Source organism: Ornithorhynchus anatinus, chromosome 4 (assembly GCF_004115215.2).
Source record: "Ornithorhynchus anatinus isolate Pmale09 chromosome 4, mOrnAna1.pri.v4, whole genome shotgun sequence".
NCBI classification, from domain to species: domain Eukaryota; kingdom Metazoa; phylum Chordata; class Mammalia; order Monotremata; family Ornithorhynchidae; genus Ornithorhynchus; species Ornithorhynchus anatinus.
The window spans coordinates 135,078,477-135,097,994 of record NC_041731.1 but is presented as its reverse complement, the minus strand read 5'-3'; positions in this window follow the sequence as shown (position 1 = coordinate 135,097,994).

Genomic DNA, 19,518 nt, shown 5'->3' with positions numbered 1-19,518 from the left:
GACGGCGGAGCGAAAGAGAAGAAGGCAAAAACACGACAACATTATCAAGATAAAGTCACTCAGCTGACAAACGGCGCAGCGTGGCTCCGGGGAAAGAGCCCGGGCTTGGGAGTCATGGGTCATGGGTTCGAATCCCGACTCTGCCACTTGTCAGCTGGGTGACTGTGGGCAAGTCGCTTCACTCCTTGGTGCCCCAGTTACCGCATCTGTAAAATGGGGATTAACTACGGGCCTCACGTGGGACAACCTGATTACCCCGTATCTACCCCAGCGCTTAGAACGGTGCTCTGCACATAACAGATACCAACATTATTTTTATTATTAGAACCCATGACCTCTGACTCCCAAGCCCGGGCTCTTTCCACTGAGCCACGCGGCTTCTCCAGGTGTTTACTCTGTGCCAAGCACTGTTCTAAGCGCCGTTCCTTTTTGGGGGTGATGCTGCTCTTGGGTTTGCACCCTTCAGTCACCCCTTCCTCAGCCCCACAGCACTGACGCACACAGGAGAAGCAGGGTGGCTCAGTGGAAAGAGCCGGGGCTTGGGAGTCAGAGGACGTGGGTTCTAATCCCGGCTCCGCCACTCGTCGGTCGTGTGACTTTGGGCAAGTCACTTCCCTTCTCTGTGCCTCAGTTACCTCATCTGCCAAATGGGGATGAAGACGCTGAGCCCCACGTGGGACAACCTCATCACCTTCTTCCCCAGTGCTTAGGACAGTACTCGGCACACAGTGAGCGCTTAACAAATACCACAATATTAGTAATAATATCTGTAATTTATTTATACATTCATTCAGATGTATTTATTCAGCCCTTGCTGTGTGCAGTGCATTGTCCTAAGCACTGGGGAAAATACAATGGAAAGAGCACGGGCTTTGGAGTCAGGGCTCATGAGTTCGAATCCCAGCTCTGCCACTTGTCGGCTGTGTGACTGTGGGCGAGTCACTTAACTTCTCCGTGCCTCAGTTCCCTCATCTGTAAAATGGGGATCAAGACTGTGAGCCCCACGTGGGACAACCTGATTCCCCTATGTCTACCCCAGCGCTTAGAACAGTGCTCGGCACATAGTAAGCGCTTAACAAATACCAACATTATTATTACAATAATAAACAGTGCTTTCCCCGCCCACAATGAGCTCACAGTCTAGAGGTGGGAGGAGACAGACATGAATATAAATGAACATTAAGGTCTGTATCTCCCTCTAGATTATAAATTTGTCGTGGGCAGGGAATGTGTCTACCAACTCTGTTATATTGTATTTTCCCAAGTGCTTTGTTCAGTGTTCTGCACACAGTGAGCACTCAACAAATACGGTTGATCGATTTTTTTTTAGTGGTATTTGTTAAGCGCTTACTATGTGCCTGGCACTGGACTAAGCACTGGGGTAGATACAAGCTGATCAGGTTGGACCCAGTCCATGTTCATTGGCTGGGGAGTCAGAGGTCATGGGTTCCAATCCCGGCTCTGCCCATGGTCAGCTGTGTGACTGGGGGCAAGTCACTTCACTTCTCTGTCCCTCAGTTCCCTCATCTGTGAAATGGGGATTAAGACTGTGAGCCTCACCTGGGACAACCTGATGACCCTCTATCCTCCCCAGCGCTTAGGCACAAAGTAAGCGTTTAACAAATGCCATCACTATTCAATTGTATTTATTGAGCGCTTACTCTGCACAGAGCAGCAGCAGCGTGGCTCAGTGGAAAGAGCCTGGGCTTGGGAGTCAGAGGTCATGGGTTCGAATCCCAGCTCTACCATTTGGCAGCTGTGTGACTGCGGGCGAGTCACTTCACTTCTCTGGGCCTCGATTACCTCATTTATAAAATGGGGATTAACTGTGAGCCTCATGTGGGACATCCTGATTCCCCTGTATCTCCCCCAGCGCTTAGAACAGTGCTCTGCACATAGTAAGCGCTTAACAAATACCAACGTTATTATTATTATCATCACTAAGCGTTTGGAAAGTACAATTCAATACACGTCCCACCTGGGTTCACAGTCTTAGTCTTCATTTTACAGATGAGGTAAGTGAGGCCCGGAGTAGTTAAGTGACTTGTCCAAAGTTACACAGCAGAGGGCCGCGGAGCCGGAATTAGAACCCATGACCTTCTGACTCTCAGGCCCGGGCTCTACCCCTTGAGACCCCATTTCTCACTTCCTTCGTCCTGAAACGAGAGGTCGCATTGGCTAAACTCCTAAAAGGGGCCAGTGCAGAAGGGGAGAGAGGATCACCCCTCCGCTCCCTTCCCTCCCTCCCGCCTCTCCCCACTCCAACCCATCCATCACTGATCAATCAACAGTATTTATTCAGTGCTTACTTTGTGCCAAGTACAGTCCTAGATGCTCAGAAGATGACAACAGAGTTGAGGAGCAGCGTGGCCCAGTGTGGATAGAATATGGTCCTAGGAGTCAGAAGGTCACGGGTTCTAATCCTGGCTCCGCCACCTGCCCGCTGTGTGACCTTGGGCAAGTCACTTGACTTCTCTGTGCCTCAGTTCCCTCATCTGTCAAATGGGGATGAAGACTGTGAGCCTCACGTGGGACAACCCGATGACCCTGGATCTCCCCCAGCGCTTAACAGATACCAACATTATTAGTATTACTTCATTTCTCTGGGCCTCAGTTACCTCACCTATAAAATGGGATTAAGGCTATGCGCCCCACACGGGACAGGGACTTTGTCCAACCCGTTTGGCTTGCATCTTTCCCAGAGTCTAGTACAGTGCCTGGCACAAAGTAAGCATTGAACAAATACGGTTATTAATTATTATTTCGGCCCTAGGGAAAGAGTGTGGGCCTGGGAGTCGGGAAAGCTGGACTCCATGCCCCGCTCTGCTGTGTGACTCTGGGCAAGTCATGTAACTTCTCTGTGCGTCAGTTTCCTCATCTGTAACATGGCGATTAAATAACCTGTTCTCCCTCCCGCTTAGACTATGAGTTCCCCGCTGGGGAGGAACTCTGTCCAATCTGATGGCACTGAATCTATCCCAACCCTCAGCACAGTGCTTGGCCCATTTAAATGCAATTATCAGTAGTAGTAGACGGGACTCCTGCCCGCAAGGATTTTAGAATTTAGCCGGAAAGACATACACCAAAATACATTACGGTAATAATGTGCGATATTTTCTAAGCACTTACTAGAAGCAGCGTGGCTCAGTGGAAAGAGCCCGGGCCTGGGCGTCAGAGGTCACGGGTTCTAATCTTGGCTCCGCCACTTGTCAGCTGTGTGTCTTTGGGCAAGTCACTTCGCTTCTCTGGGCCTCAGTGACCTCATCTGGAAAATGGGGATTAAAACTGTGAGCCCCACGTGGGACAACCTGATCCCCTTGTATCCCCGCCAGCGCTTGGAACAGTGCTTTGCACACAGTAAGCACTTAACAAATACCACCTTTATGATTATGTGCCAAGCACTACACTAAGTGTTTCGGTAGAGGACACAGACCTTGTCCTACCTGAGAAGTAGCATGGTGTTGTGGATAGAGTGTAGGCCTGAAGGTCATGGGTTCTGGGCAGGGGGGGAGTTCATGAGCAGCCACTCAGCACACTGCTCTGCACACGGTAAGTGCTCCAAAAATACTATTCATCAATTGATTGATGAGCAAAAGGTCCTTCCGCCTCCCAGGGCCATGTTCTATCCACTGGGCCACGCTGCTTCGCAACTCTACCGTACTTTCCTGAGCACCTGGGATGGTACTTTGCCCAAAGTAAGCACTCGGTAAATACTATTGATTGATCAATGATCGACGGACTGGAGTGGGGAGAAGCTGGAGGGAGGGGAGCGGAGGGGTGATCCTCTCTCCCCTTCTGCGCCGGTCCCTTTTAGGGTTTAGCCAAGGGCTAAATTGATGATGAGTCTGTGACCCGAGAGACGAGAATGAGGTACAGCGAAGAGGTTGATTGAGGTGAGCAAAGTTTACGAACTGGGGCGTAATGGGGGCGGAGGGAGGTTAGGTAGCGGGGAGAGACCTGATGGACAGCTGAGGGTCAAGAGCTTCTATCTGATGTGGAGAGGGATGGGCAACCGTTGGAGGGTCTTGAGGAGTGGAAAGATAATAACGGTAACGTTGGTATTTGTTAAGCGCCTACTATGTGCCGAGCACCGTTCTAAGCACCGGGGTAGATACAGGGTGATCGGGTCGTCCCACGTGACGCTCACAGTCTTAATCCCCATTTGACAGATGAGGCAACCGAGGCACCGAGAAGTCGAGTGACCTGCCCGAAGTCACACAGCTGACAGGTGTCGGAGCCGGGAAAGATAGGTGCAAAATGATTCCTTCATTCATTCGGTCGAATTTATGGAGTGCTCACGGAGTGCAAAGCACCGTACTAAGCGTTTGGGAGAGTACTGCACAACGACGAACCGACACATTCCCCGCCCACAACGATCCGGGCAATGGGCCGAAGTATGGATTAGGGTGGGGAGAGACTGGAAGCAGGGAGATCAAGTGAAGAGGCCTGGATATGACAGGTACTTGGATCGGGGCGGTGACCGTTTAAATGGGGAAGAAGGGGGTGGATTCTGGAGCGAATCCGTACTCCACGCCGTGCACAGATCATCTTCCTGAAGCATCGCTCGGTCTGCAGCGCTCCTTATCATTATGGTATCTGTTAAGCACTTATTATGTGTCAAACACCGCTCTAAGCCTTGAGGTGCGTAGAAATTTATCAGGTTGGACATAGTCTCTGTCCCTCATGGCGATCACAGTCCAAATATGAGGGAGGACAGGTATTAAATCCCCATCTCACAGTTGAGGAAACAGAGGTCCAGAGAAGTTAAGTGATTTGCCCAAGGACGCATAACAAGCAGTTGGCAGAGCTGGGATTAGAACCCAGGTCCTTCGCCTCCCAGGCCTTCGCTCTCCTCTCCTCAAAACACTTCACTGGTTTCCTGAGTCTCTGCAACAAGAACTTCTCAAAATTGGTTTCAAGCTTCTCTACCAAATTATCTTCCCTTTCTGCTCTCTTCACCTGTCATTTCTCAATTCACATTCTTTGTTCCTCCCAAGCCAAAATTCAAATTATCCGCAATCTCAACTCTCTCGCCTCCATCACCTCGGGCATGGAGGCTTTCCTTCCCTCCCCACATCAGCGAAGCAGTAAGGCCTAATGGAAAGAGCACGGGCCTCAGAGTCAGAGGACCCGGCTCCTAAACCTAGTTCTGCCATCTGCCTGCTGTGCAACCTTATTTCACTTCTCTTGCCTCAGTTTCCTCATCTGGGGATTCGACACTCATTCTCTGTTATCGATTTGTACATTCCAAGCGCTTAGTACAGTGCTCTGCACATAGTAAACGCTCAATAAATTCTATTGAATGAATGAATGAATGAATTCTCTTTCCTACTTAGATTGTGAGCCTCATGTGGGATGGGGACTGTGATTGATCCTTATATTTACTCTAGGGCTTAGCATGGTGTTTGGTACCAGTGCTTAATAAATATCAATATTTTACTTACAATCATATCAACATTTTACTTACAATCATTATTACCTACAATCAATTGTCACACCGATTGATTTCCAGGGAACAGAAAAGCAACTCAGAGGCCTTGATTTTCTCCAAGTGAAATGAAATGTTCTTGTCCTTGGAAACCTTCAAGGAAAATCTTCCAATTGAGGGAGGTGATGATGGAGCTGAAAATGTCCCTGAGTACCACGCTGAGTGAAGCAGTGTGGCTTAGTGGAAAGAGCCTGGGCTTGGGAATCAGAGGACATGGGTTCGAATCCCTACTCCGCTGCTTGTCAGATGTGTGACTTTGGGCAAGTCACTTCACTTCTCTATGCCTCAGTGACCTCATATGTCAAATGGGGATTAAGTCTGTGAGCCCAAGTGGGACAACCGGATCACTTTGTATCCCCCCAGTGCTTTGCACATAGTAAGCACTTAATAAATGCCATCATTATCATTATTATTATTATTCTAAGCGCTCGAGTGGATACAAGGTAATGGGGTTGTCCCACGTGGGGCTCACCATCTTAATTCCCATTTTACAGATGAGGCCACTGAGGCACAGAGAAGTTAAGTGACTTGCCCATGGTCACACAGCAGACAAGGGACCGAGCCGGCATTAGAACCCACATCCTCTGACTCCCAAGTCCGGGCTCTTGCCACTGAGCCGCGCTGCTTCCTGTCAAATGAGATGCCTCTCATCTCAACTACGCTCATTTCCCATTTTATGTCTCTGGAGTCAACCTAAGGGTTTCATTCCTTAAATCCTTCCTAGGTTCCATGCCCCGAGGTAGATAAAAGGCTACAATGATAATGTAGGTATTTGAGGTATTTGTTAAGCACTTACTATGTGCAGAGCACTGTTCTAAGCGCTGGGGTAGACACAGGGTCATCAGGTTGTCCCACGTGAGGCTCACAGTTATTCCCCATTTTACAGATGAGGTCACTGAGGCCCAGAGAAATGAAGCGACTCGCCCACAGTCACACAGCTGACAAGTGGCAGAGCAGGATTCAAACCCATGACCTCTGACTCCCAAGCCCGGGCTCCTTCCACTGAGCCACGCTGCTTCCTGTCAGAGTGGACACAATCCCTGCCCCACACAGAACTCACAATTTTATCTTTAATGGGGACAAAGATGAGGAAACCGTGGCCCAGAGAGGTCGAGTGACTCTCCCAAGGTCCCAGAATAATAATAATAATAATGTTGGTATTTGTTAAGCGCTATGTGCAGAGCACTGTTCTAAGCGCTGGGGTAGATACAGGATAATCCGATTGTCCCAGGTGAGGCTCACAGTCTTCATCCCCATTTTACAGAGGAGGGAACTGAGGCCCAGCGAAGTGAAGTGACTTGCCCACAGTCACACAGCTGACGAGTGGCAGAACCGGGATTCGAACCCATGACCTCTGACTCCCAAGCCTGGCCTCTTGCCACTGAGCCACGCTGCTCCTACTAGACCACGCCACCACCCTGAGAAGTCATTAAAGGAGGTAGATAAATATTGCCGCTTCCTTCTCTTTTGAACGGAGGGCATCTCGGAGCAGCAGAGCACCAGAGCACTATTCATTCATTCGATAGTATTTATTGAGCGCTTACTAGGCGCGGAGCACTGGACTAAGCGCTTGGAATGGACAATCGGGCAACAGATAGAGACCGTCCCTGCCCATCGACGGGCTCACGGTCTAATCGGGGGAGACGGACGGACAGAACCAAGACACCTTAATCGCAATAAATAGAAGGAAGGGGATGGACACCTCATTAACAAAATAGATAGGGTCATAAAAATCTGTCCAAATGAGCAGGGTGATGAGGGGAGGGGAAGGGAGAGGGGGAGGAGCAGAGGGAAAGGGGGCTTAGCTGAGGGGAGGCGAAGGGGGGGCAGAGAGGCAGCAGAGGGAAAAGACTTAGACCGCGAGCCCGTCAATGGGCAGGGATTGCCCCATTATGTTGCCGAACCGGCCATTCCAAGCGCTTAGTACAGTGCTCTGCACATAGAAAGGGCTCAATAAATACTATCGAATGAATGAAAAGGGGTGCCTCACCAGTGAGGACAGAGATCTTTTCTACCAACTCCGCTGGACTCTTCCCGTCCGGGTCTGCGCCCCCAGGACGCTCTCGGTCAGTGCCGCCGATGGACGGTTAGGCAGGAGCAGGGTCAAGGTTTGGACTCTCCACCAGAGGGGAGAAGGGGCAGGACTCTTTCTTTTACGGTATTTGTTAAGCGCCTACTATGTGCCGGGTGCTAATCTAAGCACCGGGGTGGATACGGGTTAATCGCGTCGGACGCAGTCCCCGTCCCACGAAGGGCTCACGGTCTTAATCCCCATTTGCCAGACGGAGGAACCGAGGCCCCAGAGAGCGAAGTGACTCGCTCGAGGTGGCGGATCTGGGATTCGAACCCAGGTCCTTCTCGCTCCCAGGCCCCGGCTCTATCCACTAGGCCACGCCGCCTCTCGCGGTCTGCGTGAACAGGTTTCCCGAGGCTCGGAGCTGGGGATGGTTCTCCGTGGTAATCACGGGGGTCATCCTCTTTCGGTCAACCGGAGGCTCGGGTGACTTTCATTCATTCATTCATTCAATAGTATTTATTGAGCGCTTACTATGTGCAGAGCACTGTACTAAGCGCTTGGGATGAACAAGTCGGCAACAGATAGAGACGGTCCCTGCCGTTTGACGGGCTTACAGTCTAATCGGGGGAGACGGACAGACAAGAACAATGGCACTAAACAGCGTCAAGGGGAAGAACATCTCGTAAAAACAATGGCAACTAAATAGAATCAAGGCGATGTACAATTCATTAACAAAATAAATAGGGTAACGAAAATATATACAGTTGAGCGGACGGGTACAGTGCTGTGGGGATGGGAAGGGAGAGGTGGAGGAGCAGAGGGAAAAGGGGAAAATGAGGCTTTAGCTGCGGAGAGGTAAAGGGGGGATGGCAGAGGGAGTAGAGGGGGAAGAGGAGCTCAGTCTGGGAAGGCCTCTTGGAGGAGGTGATTTTTAAGTAAGGTTTTGAAGAGGGAAAGAGAATCAGTTTGGCGGAGGTGAGGAGGGAGGGCGTTCCGGGACCGCGGGAGGACGTGACCCAGGGGTCGACGGCGGGACAGGCGAGACCGAGGGACGGCGAGGAGGTGGGCGGCAGAGGAGCGGAGCGTGCGGGGTGGGCGGTAGAAAGAGAGAAGGGAGGAGAGGTAGGAAGGGGCAAGGTGATGGAGAGCCTCGAAGCCTAGAGTGAGGAGTTTTTGTTTGGAGCGGAGGTCGATAGGCAACCACTGGAGTTGTTTAAGAAGGGGAGTGACATGCCCAGATCGTTTCTGCAGGAAGATGAGCCGGGCAGCGGAGTGAAGAATAGACCGGAGCGGGGCGAGAGAGGAGGAAGGGAGGTCAGAGAGAAGGCTGACACAGTAGTCTAGCCGGGATATAACTTTCCGTCCGGGATACCATCCGACTCCCTATTTCCTCATTCACTTTGTTATTATTTGTGGTAATGATAATAACGGTGGTATCTGTTAAGCGCTTACTACGTGCCAGGCACCGTGCTAAGCGCCGGGGTGGATATAAGCAAATCAGGTTGGACACAGTCCCGGTCCCACACGGGGCTCACGGTCTTATTCTCCATTTCTGCCGTCCGTCTCCCCCTTTTAGACCGTGAGCCCGTCGTTGGGCAGGGATTGTCGCTGTCTATTGCGGAACTGTACGCTCCAAGCGCTCAGTACAGTGCTCTGCACCCAGTAAGCGCTCGATGAATATGATTGAATGAATGAATTTTACCAAAGGAGGCAACTGAGGCCCAGGGAATTGAAGTGACTTGCCCAAGGTCACACAGCAGACGAGTGGCAGAGCCGGAATTAGAACCCATGACCTTCTGATGCCCGGGCCCGGGCTCTATCCACTATACCATGCTGCTTTAGAAGTGGGGGGGGGGGAGCCTTACTGAAGGCCCGTCTCCTCCAAGAGGCCTTCCCTGACCAAACCCCCCTTTCCTCTTCTCCCACTTCCATCTGCATCTCCCTGACCTGCTTCTTTTATTCTTCCCCCCTCCCAGCTCCACCGCACTTAGGTACCCATCTGTAAATGTAAATTTATTTATATTCACGTCTACCTCCCCCTCTCTAGACCGTAAGCTCGTTGTGGGGAGGGAACGTGTCTCTTTCCCGTCGCGTCGTACTCTCCCCCGTGCTAGGACGGTGCTCTGCGCACGGTAAATATAGTCACTCAATAAATATGATAAATTTATTCAAAGATATTCACTCAATAAATACCACCGAGTGAACGGGTGAAATCCGACGGCGCCAATAACGGGTCGCGGGGAAGCCTGGACCGGTCAGAACGTGCCTCAGAGGCGGGGGAGGAAATGTGGAGGGAAAGTCCAGCCACTCTACAAACCGAAGGCCGGCGACCCGGGACGCGTTTCTCGAAAACACCCGGGGCTACTTCCTCCAGCCGGCGGGACTGGCGACTTCTGTTTTCCGGACGCGTGAACTCGGGTGATCGTTAATAATAATAATAATAATAATAATGTTGGTATCTGTGAAGCGCTTACTGTGTTCATTCAATAGTATTTATTGAGCGCTTACTATGTGCAGAGCACTGTACTAAGCGCTTGATAAGGTTGGTATTTGTTAAGCGCTCACTATGTGCCGAGTACCGTTCTAAGCGCCGGGGTAGACGCAGGGGAATCAGGTCGTCCCACGTGGGGCTCACAGTCTTCATCCCCATTTTAGAGATGAGGCACCGAGAAGTGAAGTGACTTGCCCAAAGTCACACAGCTGACAAGTGGCTGGCCGGGATTCGAACCCCTGACCTCCGACTCCAAAGCCCGTGCTCTTTCCACCGAGCCACGCTGCTTGCTATGTGCAGAGCACCGTTCAAAGCGCCGGGGCAGACACAGGGGAATCAGGTCGTCCCACGTGGGGCTCACGGTCTTCATCCCCGTTTTACAGGCGAGGGAACGGAGGCCCAGAGAAGTGAAGTGATTTGCCCACAGTCACACAGCTGACGGGTGGCAGGGCCGGGATTCGAACTCATGACCTCTGCCCCCCAAGCCCGTGCTCTCTCCACTGAGCCACGCTGCCTTAAGCGGTAGGTTAACCGGAAAACGACGTCCTGTTCATATCCGAGACTCGGGCAGGCGGGATCCAGGACAATTCCGTGGGCCAAGCGAGGGAAGGAGGTTCGGCCACTCTTCTCCCTCTCCCCCCGCCTCCCCCGGCCCGCCACGCGTTTGCATCCCGCGTGGCTTCCGGGAAAGCTCCTTGATTCTCTGGGACTTGGATTTCATTTTGATGTCTGCCTTTCTCCACTCATCTTCCGGAATTGGGACGTTCATGATTTGATTCTGCCGGGGACGGCGATGGGGCTCTACAAACCCCCTTAGAGAAGTAGCGTGGCTTAACGGGAGAGCCCGGGCTTGGGAGTCAGAGGACAGGGGTTCTAATCCCAGCTCCGCCGCTTCTCTGCTCTGTGGTCTTGGGCAAGCCGCTTCATTTCTCTGTGCCTCAGTTACCTCGCGTGGCTTAGTGGAAAGAGCCCGGGCTTCGGAGGTTGTGGGTCCCAATTCCAGCTCTGCTGCGTATCAGCTGTGTGACTTTGGGCAAATCGCTTCGCTTCTCTGGGCCTCAGTTCCCTCATCTGGAAAATGGAGATTAAGACTGTGAGCCCAACCTGGGACGACCCGATGACCCCGTATCTCCCCCAGCATTCAGAACAGTGCTTGACACATAGTAAGCGCTTAACAAATACCATCAGCGTTATTATTAGGGAAGCGGCGTGGCTTAGTGGAAAGAGCTCGGGCTTGGGAGCCAGAGGATATGGGTTCTAATCCCGGCTCTGCCACTTGTCTGCTGTGTGACTTTGGGCGAGCCGCTTCACTTCTCTGGGCCTCAGTTACCTCATCTGTCAAATGGGGATTAATGATAATGTCGGTATTTGTTAAGTGCTTACCATGTGCAGGGCACCGTTCTAAGCGCCGACTGTGAACCCCATGTGGGACAACCTGATTACCTTGCATCTCCCCCAGTGCTTAGAACAGTGCTCGGCCCATAGTAAGCGCTTAACGGATACCATCGGTTATTTTTTTAATTTATAAAATCGATAGAGGCCTAAGGAAGAGCAGCATTGCCTAGTGGTAGGGACCTAGGTCTGAGAGCCAGAAGACCCGGGTTTTAATTTCAGCTCTGCTACTTTTCTGCTGTGTGAACTTGGGCGACTCGCTTTACTTCTCTGTGCCTCAGTTACCTCATCTATACTACTATAGAGAAGCGGCGTGGCTCAGTGGAAAGAGCCCGGGCTTGGGACTCACAGGTCATGGGTTCGAATCCCGGCTCCGCCGCTTGTCAGCTGTGTGACTGTGGGCGAGTCGCTTCGCTTCTCTGGGCCTCAGTGACCTCATCTGTAAAATGGGGATTAAGACCGTGAGCCTCGTGTGGAACAACCTGATTCCCCTGTATCTACCCCAGCGCTTAGAACAGTGCTCTGCACCTAGTGAGCGCTTAACAGATACCAACATTATTACTACTAATATGAATGATAATGAGGGTATCTGTTAAGCGTTTACTGTGTCAAACACTGTTTTAAACGCAGATACAAGTTAATCAGGATGGACACGGTCCCTGTCCCGCAGGGGACTCCCAGTCTTAATCCCCGTTTTACAGAAGACGTCACTGAGGCGCGGAGAAGTTAAGTGACTCGCTCAAGGTCACACAACAGGCGAGCGGTGGATCCGGGATTAGAACCCGGGTCCCTCTGGCTCCCAGGCCCGTGCTCTATCCACCGGCCCTCGCTGCTTCTCGTCTATAAAATGAGGATTAAGACTGGGAGCCCTGTGTGGAAGAAGGATAGTATCGAACCTGATTACCTTATACATATACAAATAAAAACGATATTTTTAAGACCTCTCAAAGGGAGAGCCACCTTTGTCAGAATGTCTTCTCCGACAGCACCCCTGTCACGCTGTCCAGGCCCTGTCCGTTGGGCCTCTGTGCTTCCACGGTAAGCGAACTGGCATCCCTCACTTTTGAAGTGAATGCAATTTGAAGCTCCAGTTCCTCCGGCTAAAGTCAAGCCTCCAGCCGCAAACTCTCCGGAGAATTCAGGCCCCACAGATACGCTCTGAACCTGATTACCTGGGCGTGGGGGAGGTGAACCGTCTAGACCACTGACCCGAAGGGCGCTGGATGAGGTGTGAAAGTCCCGTCACTGGACTGGCTGGAGAATTCAGCAGTTCTCTTTCGGTCCCAGAAGCCTTCGTGTTCAGGCTGATCGTGAACCGCTTTGCTCAGCATCCCGGCCTCGGTCGTGGGAGGCTGCTGTTGGTTCGAAGCGGGGACGGGGGGGGGGGGGCCTTCTGGCTCAGGGCAGGGCACAGTGGACCGGGGGGTCCACGGTGAGGCAGAGTGGCCACCCAAGGAAGGGGTGAGACTCGGCAACCCCCGGGACCCGATCGCCTTCTCACCTTCTCTGAGAAGAGGAAAGGAGGGCTTTGAAGTTTGGATCAAGTTGCACAACAGGAAGGGAACGCATGATGGTAGGATTAATTATCAAATGCTTTCGACGTGTCCCCTTGAATATTTGACTAGGGACCCAACCGGCCTACGGGATGGCGAGACGGGGAGCGACACAGACTTGGCGTGGCTTTAACTGAAAGGCTACCCGGCGGGATGACCTGGAAAGGACGGGTGCCCGCCACCCCCCGGCCCTAGGAATAACCAGATCGCTCCCTATTGTTCATCAAAGAAGTCATTCTTCCCGAGCCAGCCCGCTACCGTGCTCGCTGGTAGAACGGCTTCCATTCACGGGGACAGAGGGGCCCGGTGATGGACTCCGGGGGCAGGGAGGGAGAAGCGAAGCCGCAGAGAAGAGGGTCCCTTCCGCACCCCTCCGCCGCGGCTAGCAGCCGGGAAGGAGGCAGCCCAGGGCTCCGGCTTGCCTGATCTCCCGCATCCCGATCCAGATTTCGCATCCCCCAGCGGGGCGCGGGCCCGGATGCCCCGCTCGCTTGGCAGGGCGGTGGAGGCCGCGGGCACCATCTTCCCGAGGGCCAGGAGCCCGGTCGCCCCTCTCGCTTGGCAGGGCAGCAGGAATCGGGGGCACCGGTGCTGGCCGAGCCAGGGTGCCGGGATGGATACACCGGGCCCAGGCCCAAGGCGCTATCTTTTTCCAAAATCAGCGTGGCGGAGCCTGGCTCCTGCCCCGGCAGGGTCCTGAGGATGGAACCCGGAGCGGCCCCCAGCCTGCGCGACACCTGGGGGCACGACCGCCCCTGGACCGTCGCCCTACGGCCAGCAGGGTCCCACCTCCGGGACACGGGCACCCACAGACCAACCACCCGGCCCCCCGCCTCTGGAAAATACACGGTCCTCAGCCTCCTCTGCCCGGTCTCCCCTTCCCGGGCAGCTCGCTGACCACGGAGGGTGACCGCGGTGCTCCGCGGCCCGGCCTCGGGGACTCAGCCCCGGCCCCGCTCCCGGCCGCAGAGGCCCGGCCTCGGACCGGGCCGTTGGGTCTCGTTCGGACCGATGTGACCCACGTCGCCGAAAGATGAGGCGGGGCCGGGAGGAAGAGAAAGCTATTTAGGCAGCGGGACAGGGATGTCCAAACTTCCTGGCTCTTCCATCGATGGCATTTATTGAGTGCCATGCGCAGAGCACTGTACTAAGCGCCTGGCAGAGTATACTCTAACCGAGTTAGCGGGCACGTTCCCTGCCCATAGCGAGCTTATAGTCGCTTATAGCTAAAGGGGGAAGACGCACATCGATATAAATACTCTATAATACATAATTTAAAGATATGTGAGCAAGTGCTGTGGGGGTTGACCCTTAGAAGCAGTGTGGTCTAGTGGATAGAGCACAGGCCTGGGAGTCAGTAGGACCGCCACTTGTCTGCTGCGTGATGCCGGGCAAGTCGCTATACTTCTCTGTGCCTCACTTTCCTCATATATAATATGGGGATTAAAACTGCGAGCCCTCCGAGGGACAGGGACCGTGTCCAACTCGGTTATCTCGTATCAACCCCAGTGCTTAGAACAGTGGCTGACACATAGTAAGGGCTTAACAAATACCACCAATATCATTATTATTATTATTATTATTATTATTGTCATCAAAGGTCACAGCCCCAGATGCCAGCCCCCGAGGTTGTTTTAGCTCCACCCACCCAACGCTGGACTCTGAACTGCTAGGAATCCGAAACCCTGCCCTCCAGCCACTGGACCCCACTGATCTTATTCCATCTGTCTTTGTCCTCGCCTCCTGTCAGGGTCCGGGGGCGATCCGAAGGGATTCCCTCCTACCGTCTGCCTCTAGTGATGGCCCACTCGGGGTCCCCTTTAGCCTCGGGGTCCAGGAGAGAGTCACCCGAGTTGCTGGAGTCACTCAGAGAGCCCGCCGTGGACACTGGGTTGCAGTCTGGGCGCTCGGCCACGGGGACCAGTAGATTCGGACACGGAACTGGATTAGACTGTAAGCCCGTCATTGGGCAGGGATTGTCTATTTCTGTTGCCAAATTGTCCAGTCCAAGCGCTTAGTACAGTGCTCTGCACATAGAAAGCGCTCAATAAATACTACAGAATGAATGACCAAAGCCCGACCTTCTTTTCCAACATCTAGATGGAAGGGCCACAAACGGTGCCGCCATTTTACAGATTGCTGTCAGCAAAGATTAGAACCCAACGTAATTTCCCACAGCTTCTTCCGGAGGGCATCTTGTCCAAAAATATCCTGCCGCATTAAGGATAAAATTCAAACGACTGCAGGGCAGAAAGTGACTGGAGAGGAATCGTAAAGAAGTTGGGATCAAGGAGCCAATAACGAATGCCCGAAGATGAAAATGATAATTACAATAATCATGGCATTTCTTAAGCGCTTACTATGTGCCAGGCACCGTACTAAACGCTAGGGTGGATACAAGCAAATCAGGTTGGAGACATTCCCCAGGTGGGGCTCACAGTCTCAATCCCCATTTTACAGATGAGGTAACTGAGGCCCAGAGAAGTGAAGTGACTTGCCCGAGGTCACACGGCAGACAAGTAGGGGAGCTGGAATTAGAACCCACTACCTTGTGACTCCCAGGCCCGGGCTCTATCCGTTACGCCACGCTGCTTCCCATAAAAAAAGGACCAGAATACTGACGAGAGTCCCTGGGATGGAGGAGCTATCAACTCTCTTGTTCTGTACCCTCCCGAGCACTTAATACAGTGCTCCGCACACAGTAAGCACTCAATGAATACCATCCACGGATTCGAGAGCCACTGCTGGAGCTTCGAAGCCGGGAGATCCTTCGGCTCCTCGCCTCCAACGCGACTGAATCATGTGGGCCGGAGGTGGCTGTCCCTTCATAACATCCTCCCCCCACCCCCGCCAGGATCCCCTGGGGAAGAGCTTTTCCTCCATTTTCTGCTCTTGACCTGGCGCGGGGCAATCAGCCCGGAGGGACAGCAAGATTAGACGAGGGAGGCCGAGGGACGGAGGGGGAGAGAGAGATGGAGAGAGATGGAACGAGAGAAGGAAGAGAGAGGGAGGGAGGGAGAGAAAGCGACTGAGGCAGAGAGGTGGGGAAAGAGAGAAAAGGCCGCGGAAGGAGCGGGATGCGGAGGGGCAGAAAGGGAGAGGATGAAGAGAGAGGAAGGGGGTGATCGGCCTCGCTCGTGCCCAGTTGTCCCTGTGAGGAAGTTAAAGCTCCAAGTACCTAGGCCCGTGCCCACTTACTGCCGTCCCCAGCCGTGGCAGGAGGAAGACGGAAACATGACTTTCCACCGTTAACGGTTCGCTTCGGGCCACCTCCGGCCGCTCTGACCCACCGTCATCAACCCGCCCCGGGCCCCAGCGGCCCGAGAGGAGCGGCCCCGGCGTGGGAGGACGGAGGGAGCGGACTGGGTGGAGAGAGGGAGAGGTCCCCGTTGAGAACGGCAGAGCGACGCCGGAGGAAGGGAAAGGCGGAAATCAAACTGGAAACCACCACGGACATCCGAGGTATAAAAATTTGTATTTATATTACAACGAAAGAACGATACAACACAATCCTTCAGTGTGTGCGACAAGCCGCCACCAGCACCATGGACAGGAGTACAGATGAATTTTTACAGTATAATACATCTCACAAGCGTCGAAGCGTTCCTTTTCGGATAGATACTCGAAACGTCTCTGGCACGGAGCCCCCCGGCACGGCTCTAGAATCGCACCGGGAGGGAGACGCCTCCTCGGCGGGGGGCTCCCCCGGCTCGCTCGACTCGCGCCCGCTCTCGCGCAGCGCCAACGGCTCGCCGTGGGTGCATCGTGCGGGCGCAGCAGCGCCCAGTGCCACCCTCTTATTGCACCGACCCTCTGGACCACAAACATCCAATCTCACGCGTTATGTCCACCCACGGGCCGCGGAGGCCTGGGACCCTCCCCCCCACCCCCCCGCCGGGCTGCCCCACTGACGTGTGTGTGCTTGGCAACTGGGGAGATCGCACGAGAAAATCGGCTCCAGAACCGGAGAAGGAACCGGAACCCAGGCGACCGAGAGGAGGACGGACCGAGCCGCGTCACGCTTCACCTGGAGGTGGCCGGTTACCCGCGAGGCGGTCCGATCCCCATTCCCATCCGACAGTCACGCTACTCAAAAGACATCTGGCTCACGTGCTGCCCCGCTCTCCTCCTGAACTGAACCGCCTTCCTTTTAGGTAAGGGGGAAGAAGAGGAAGAGGCGAGAACGGGGCAGACTCGACATTACCCCGACGGAGCCGCGCTGCATGACCTCTCTACGGGGAGGGATGGCAGCACTGGACCCAGCCCGGGAGGAAGGAGAACTCGGACTTCATCCCACGTATTGTACGTCATCGAGCAGAAGTCCCGCGAATCCCGCCTCCCGCCAGATTGGTTTTCCCGGCTAGAGTTTGATTTCTAGGCACTTCCTTTATCCACGCTGGAAAAACCCAACGGGAGTCGGCCTGCCGTCGTCTGCGGACGTACCGTTGCCGACCGTCCTTAAGGAAGACGATGGATTGAGCGAGACGGCACGTTCGGCTCGTATCCCGGCCGAGGCCGAGGACCTCGGTCCGCCCCCGCTCCACACTTTCCTGCCACGGATCTCCGGGCCAGATGCCGTCCTCGGGCCCGGCTCGGGGTACTACACACCTGAAGGACACACACACTCATCTCTTTCCGTTCGATCATTTTTGGTCTTACGTACGTGTTAGTATTTTGGTTTTTTTTTATTCTTTTAAATACTAAAAGAAATGGGTTTGAGCACATCGATCAGGAGGAAAGAAATAATGCAGAAACCCTCCCGCTCCTCTTGGAAACTTTCTCTCGTTCGCTGAACGTCCCCCTCCGGCTCGGGTGGCTGCCGCCACGGCCCCGACGGCTCAAACGCCGCCGGAGCCCGGCCCGGTCGGGCCGCCGGCGCCCCCGGCCCAGAGGACCACGCGGGGACCGTCCCTCGACTCACCCGTGGCCCTTTCCCGCCTCGAGCCGCGTGCCCGGGCAGGGCGTGCCTTCCAAAGCGCGTCCGCTCGTCACCACTAAACTCCCGCCACCCTTGATTCCCTCTGGGTCGAGCTGGAATCTTAGATGTGTGTTGGGGGGTTGGGAATCATCCCTGGGAAAAACCCTCCTAAGTGGTTTCACGCCTCCTCCCCGGGGCGGGCCCCGGCGGGAGGCCGGGAGAGGAGAGGCCGTCTACGCCGGCGGCCAACGGCCCGCCCAAGATCCCTCCGACGCCGACCTCCAACGGGACGGAGGCCGGAACCCTCATCTCCAACACCCTCGAACGGTTCCTCTTGGAGAAGCGGAGGAGGAAGCGGGAAGGGGGAGAGGAGGTGCGGAGGGGTTCCACCCACGACATCTAGCCAACGCCGTGCCCGGAGAAGCCAGCTCGGCGGGCCTCCTCTCCGTTGCGATTCCTCTACAGAGAAGCCGAGCAAAAAAAAATTAAAAAATCAACTCTCTACTCTCTTTTCTGCCCTCGCTTTTTGGTCACCACGGCGAGAATGAAAACTACTCAGAATTCAAAGAAGAAACAGCTCATCAGCGGAGCCCTCGGTGCCCAAGCCCCGCGGGGGATGAGGCGGCCCTGAAGGGGAGGGGGCGGATTCTGGAATGTTCCTGCACGATTCCCAGCTTGGAGTGGGAGGGGCGGCTCCGGAGTTGGTGGTCACACGAAGAATAACTCCGTCGCATCCGGTGGCCCCCGAGACGGTGCCCGGGATGGACCGAGAGCCACCGGAGCGAGGACTCGGACAGAAAAGAGCCGCCCTCTCTGTGCTCGGTTGAATCAGACCGATGGGACCGGAGCCCTTTTTTTAGTGAAAACGGAAGGTCGGCAAATCCCTGACTATTCAACTTGGAAGACCTCCCGGGGAGACCACTGCCCTCGGAGAGGTTGGCTCCCGGCGGCCTTAAGGATGAGACGGACGCTCACCCTGAAACCTCGGGGCTCGCCGAGATCCCGGTCTCCTTAATCAGCCGGGCCCCGACAAGAACTGCCTGTCGCGAAAGAAGACGCCTTCCGACTACCCCTCGCCTAAGGTCTAGCCGTCCTCGGGTCCTTCCCGCTAACGGTCCCGGGTGACTTCGGGAAAGAGCTTATTTTTCCAGGATTTGGCAATCGGTTCTAGATGCACCAGAGGAGCCGCCGGCCGCCCGGCGGCGACGCGCAGAGGATCTATCGCAGTTCATCGTCCCCGACGGCGAGTATTTTAAGACTACTCCGGATCCCCGAAACCCAACCCCCGGAAAAGCCGAAAGCCTCCCCCCGCCCCGGAGCCAGAGGGGGAGGCGGCCCCCGGGGCCGGCCGGCGGACCTCGGGGCCCCCGCTCTCCCGCTGAGCCGGCTCCGAGCGGAAGGCGAGAGTGCCGGCCGGGGTCCGAGCTGCCCCTGGACGGGACTCGCGTCTCGACTCTCTGCGGGTGCGAGGGCCGACGCTCGCAGGCCAAGGGTCCGGAGAACAACCCAAGCTGCGTTTAGGGGGCTAGGGGGCCGAACGGCGACTTGTCGAAGGCTAAAAATGGCACCAGAGTTCAAAGTCCTATCACGTTATACAGTACGGTACAAACTCCCAGGCCTCCGAGCCGGGCGCTCCGAGGTCCCGCCCCGCCAACTCCC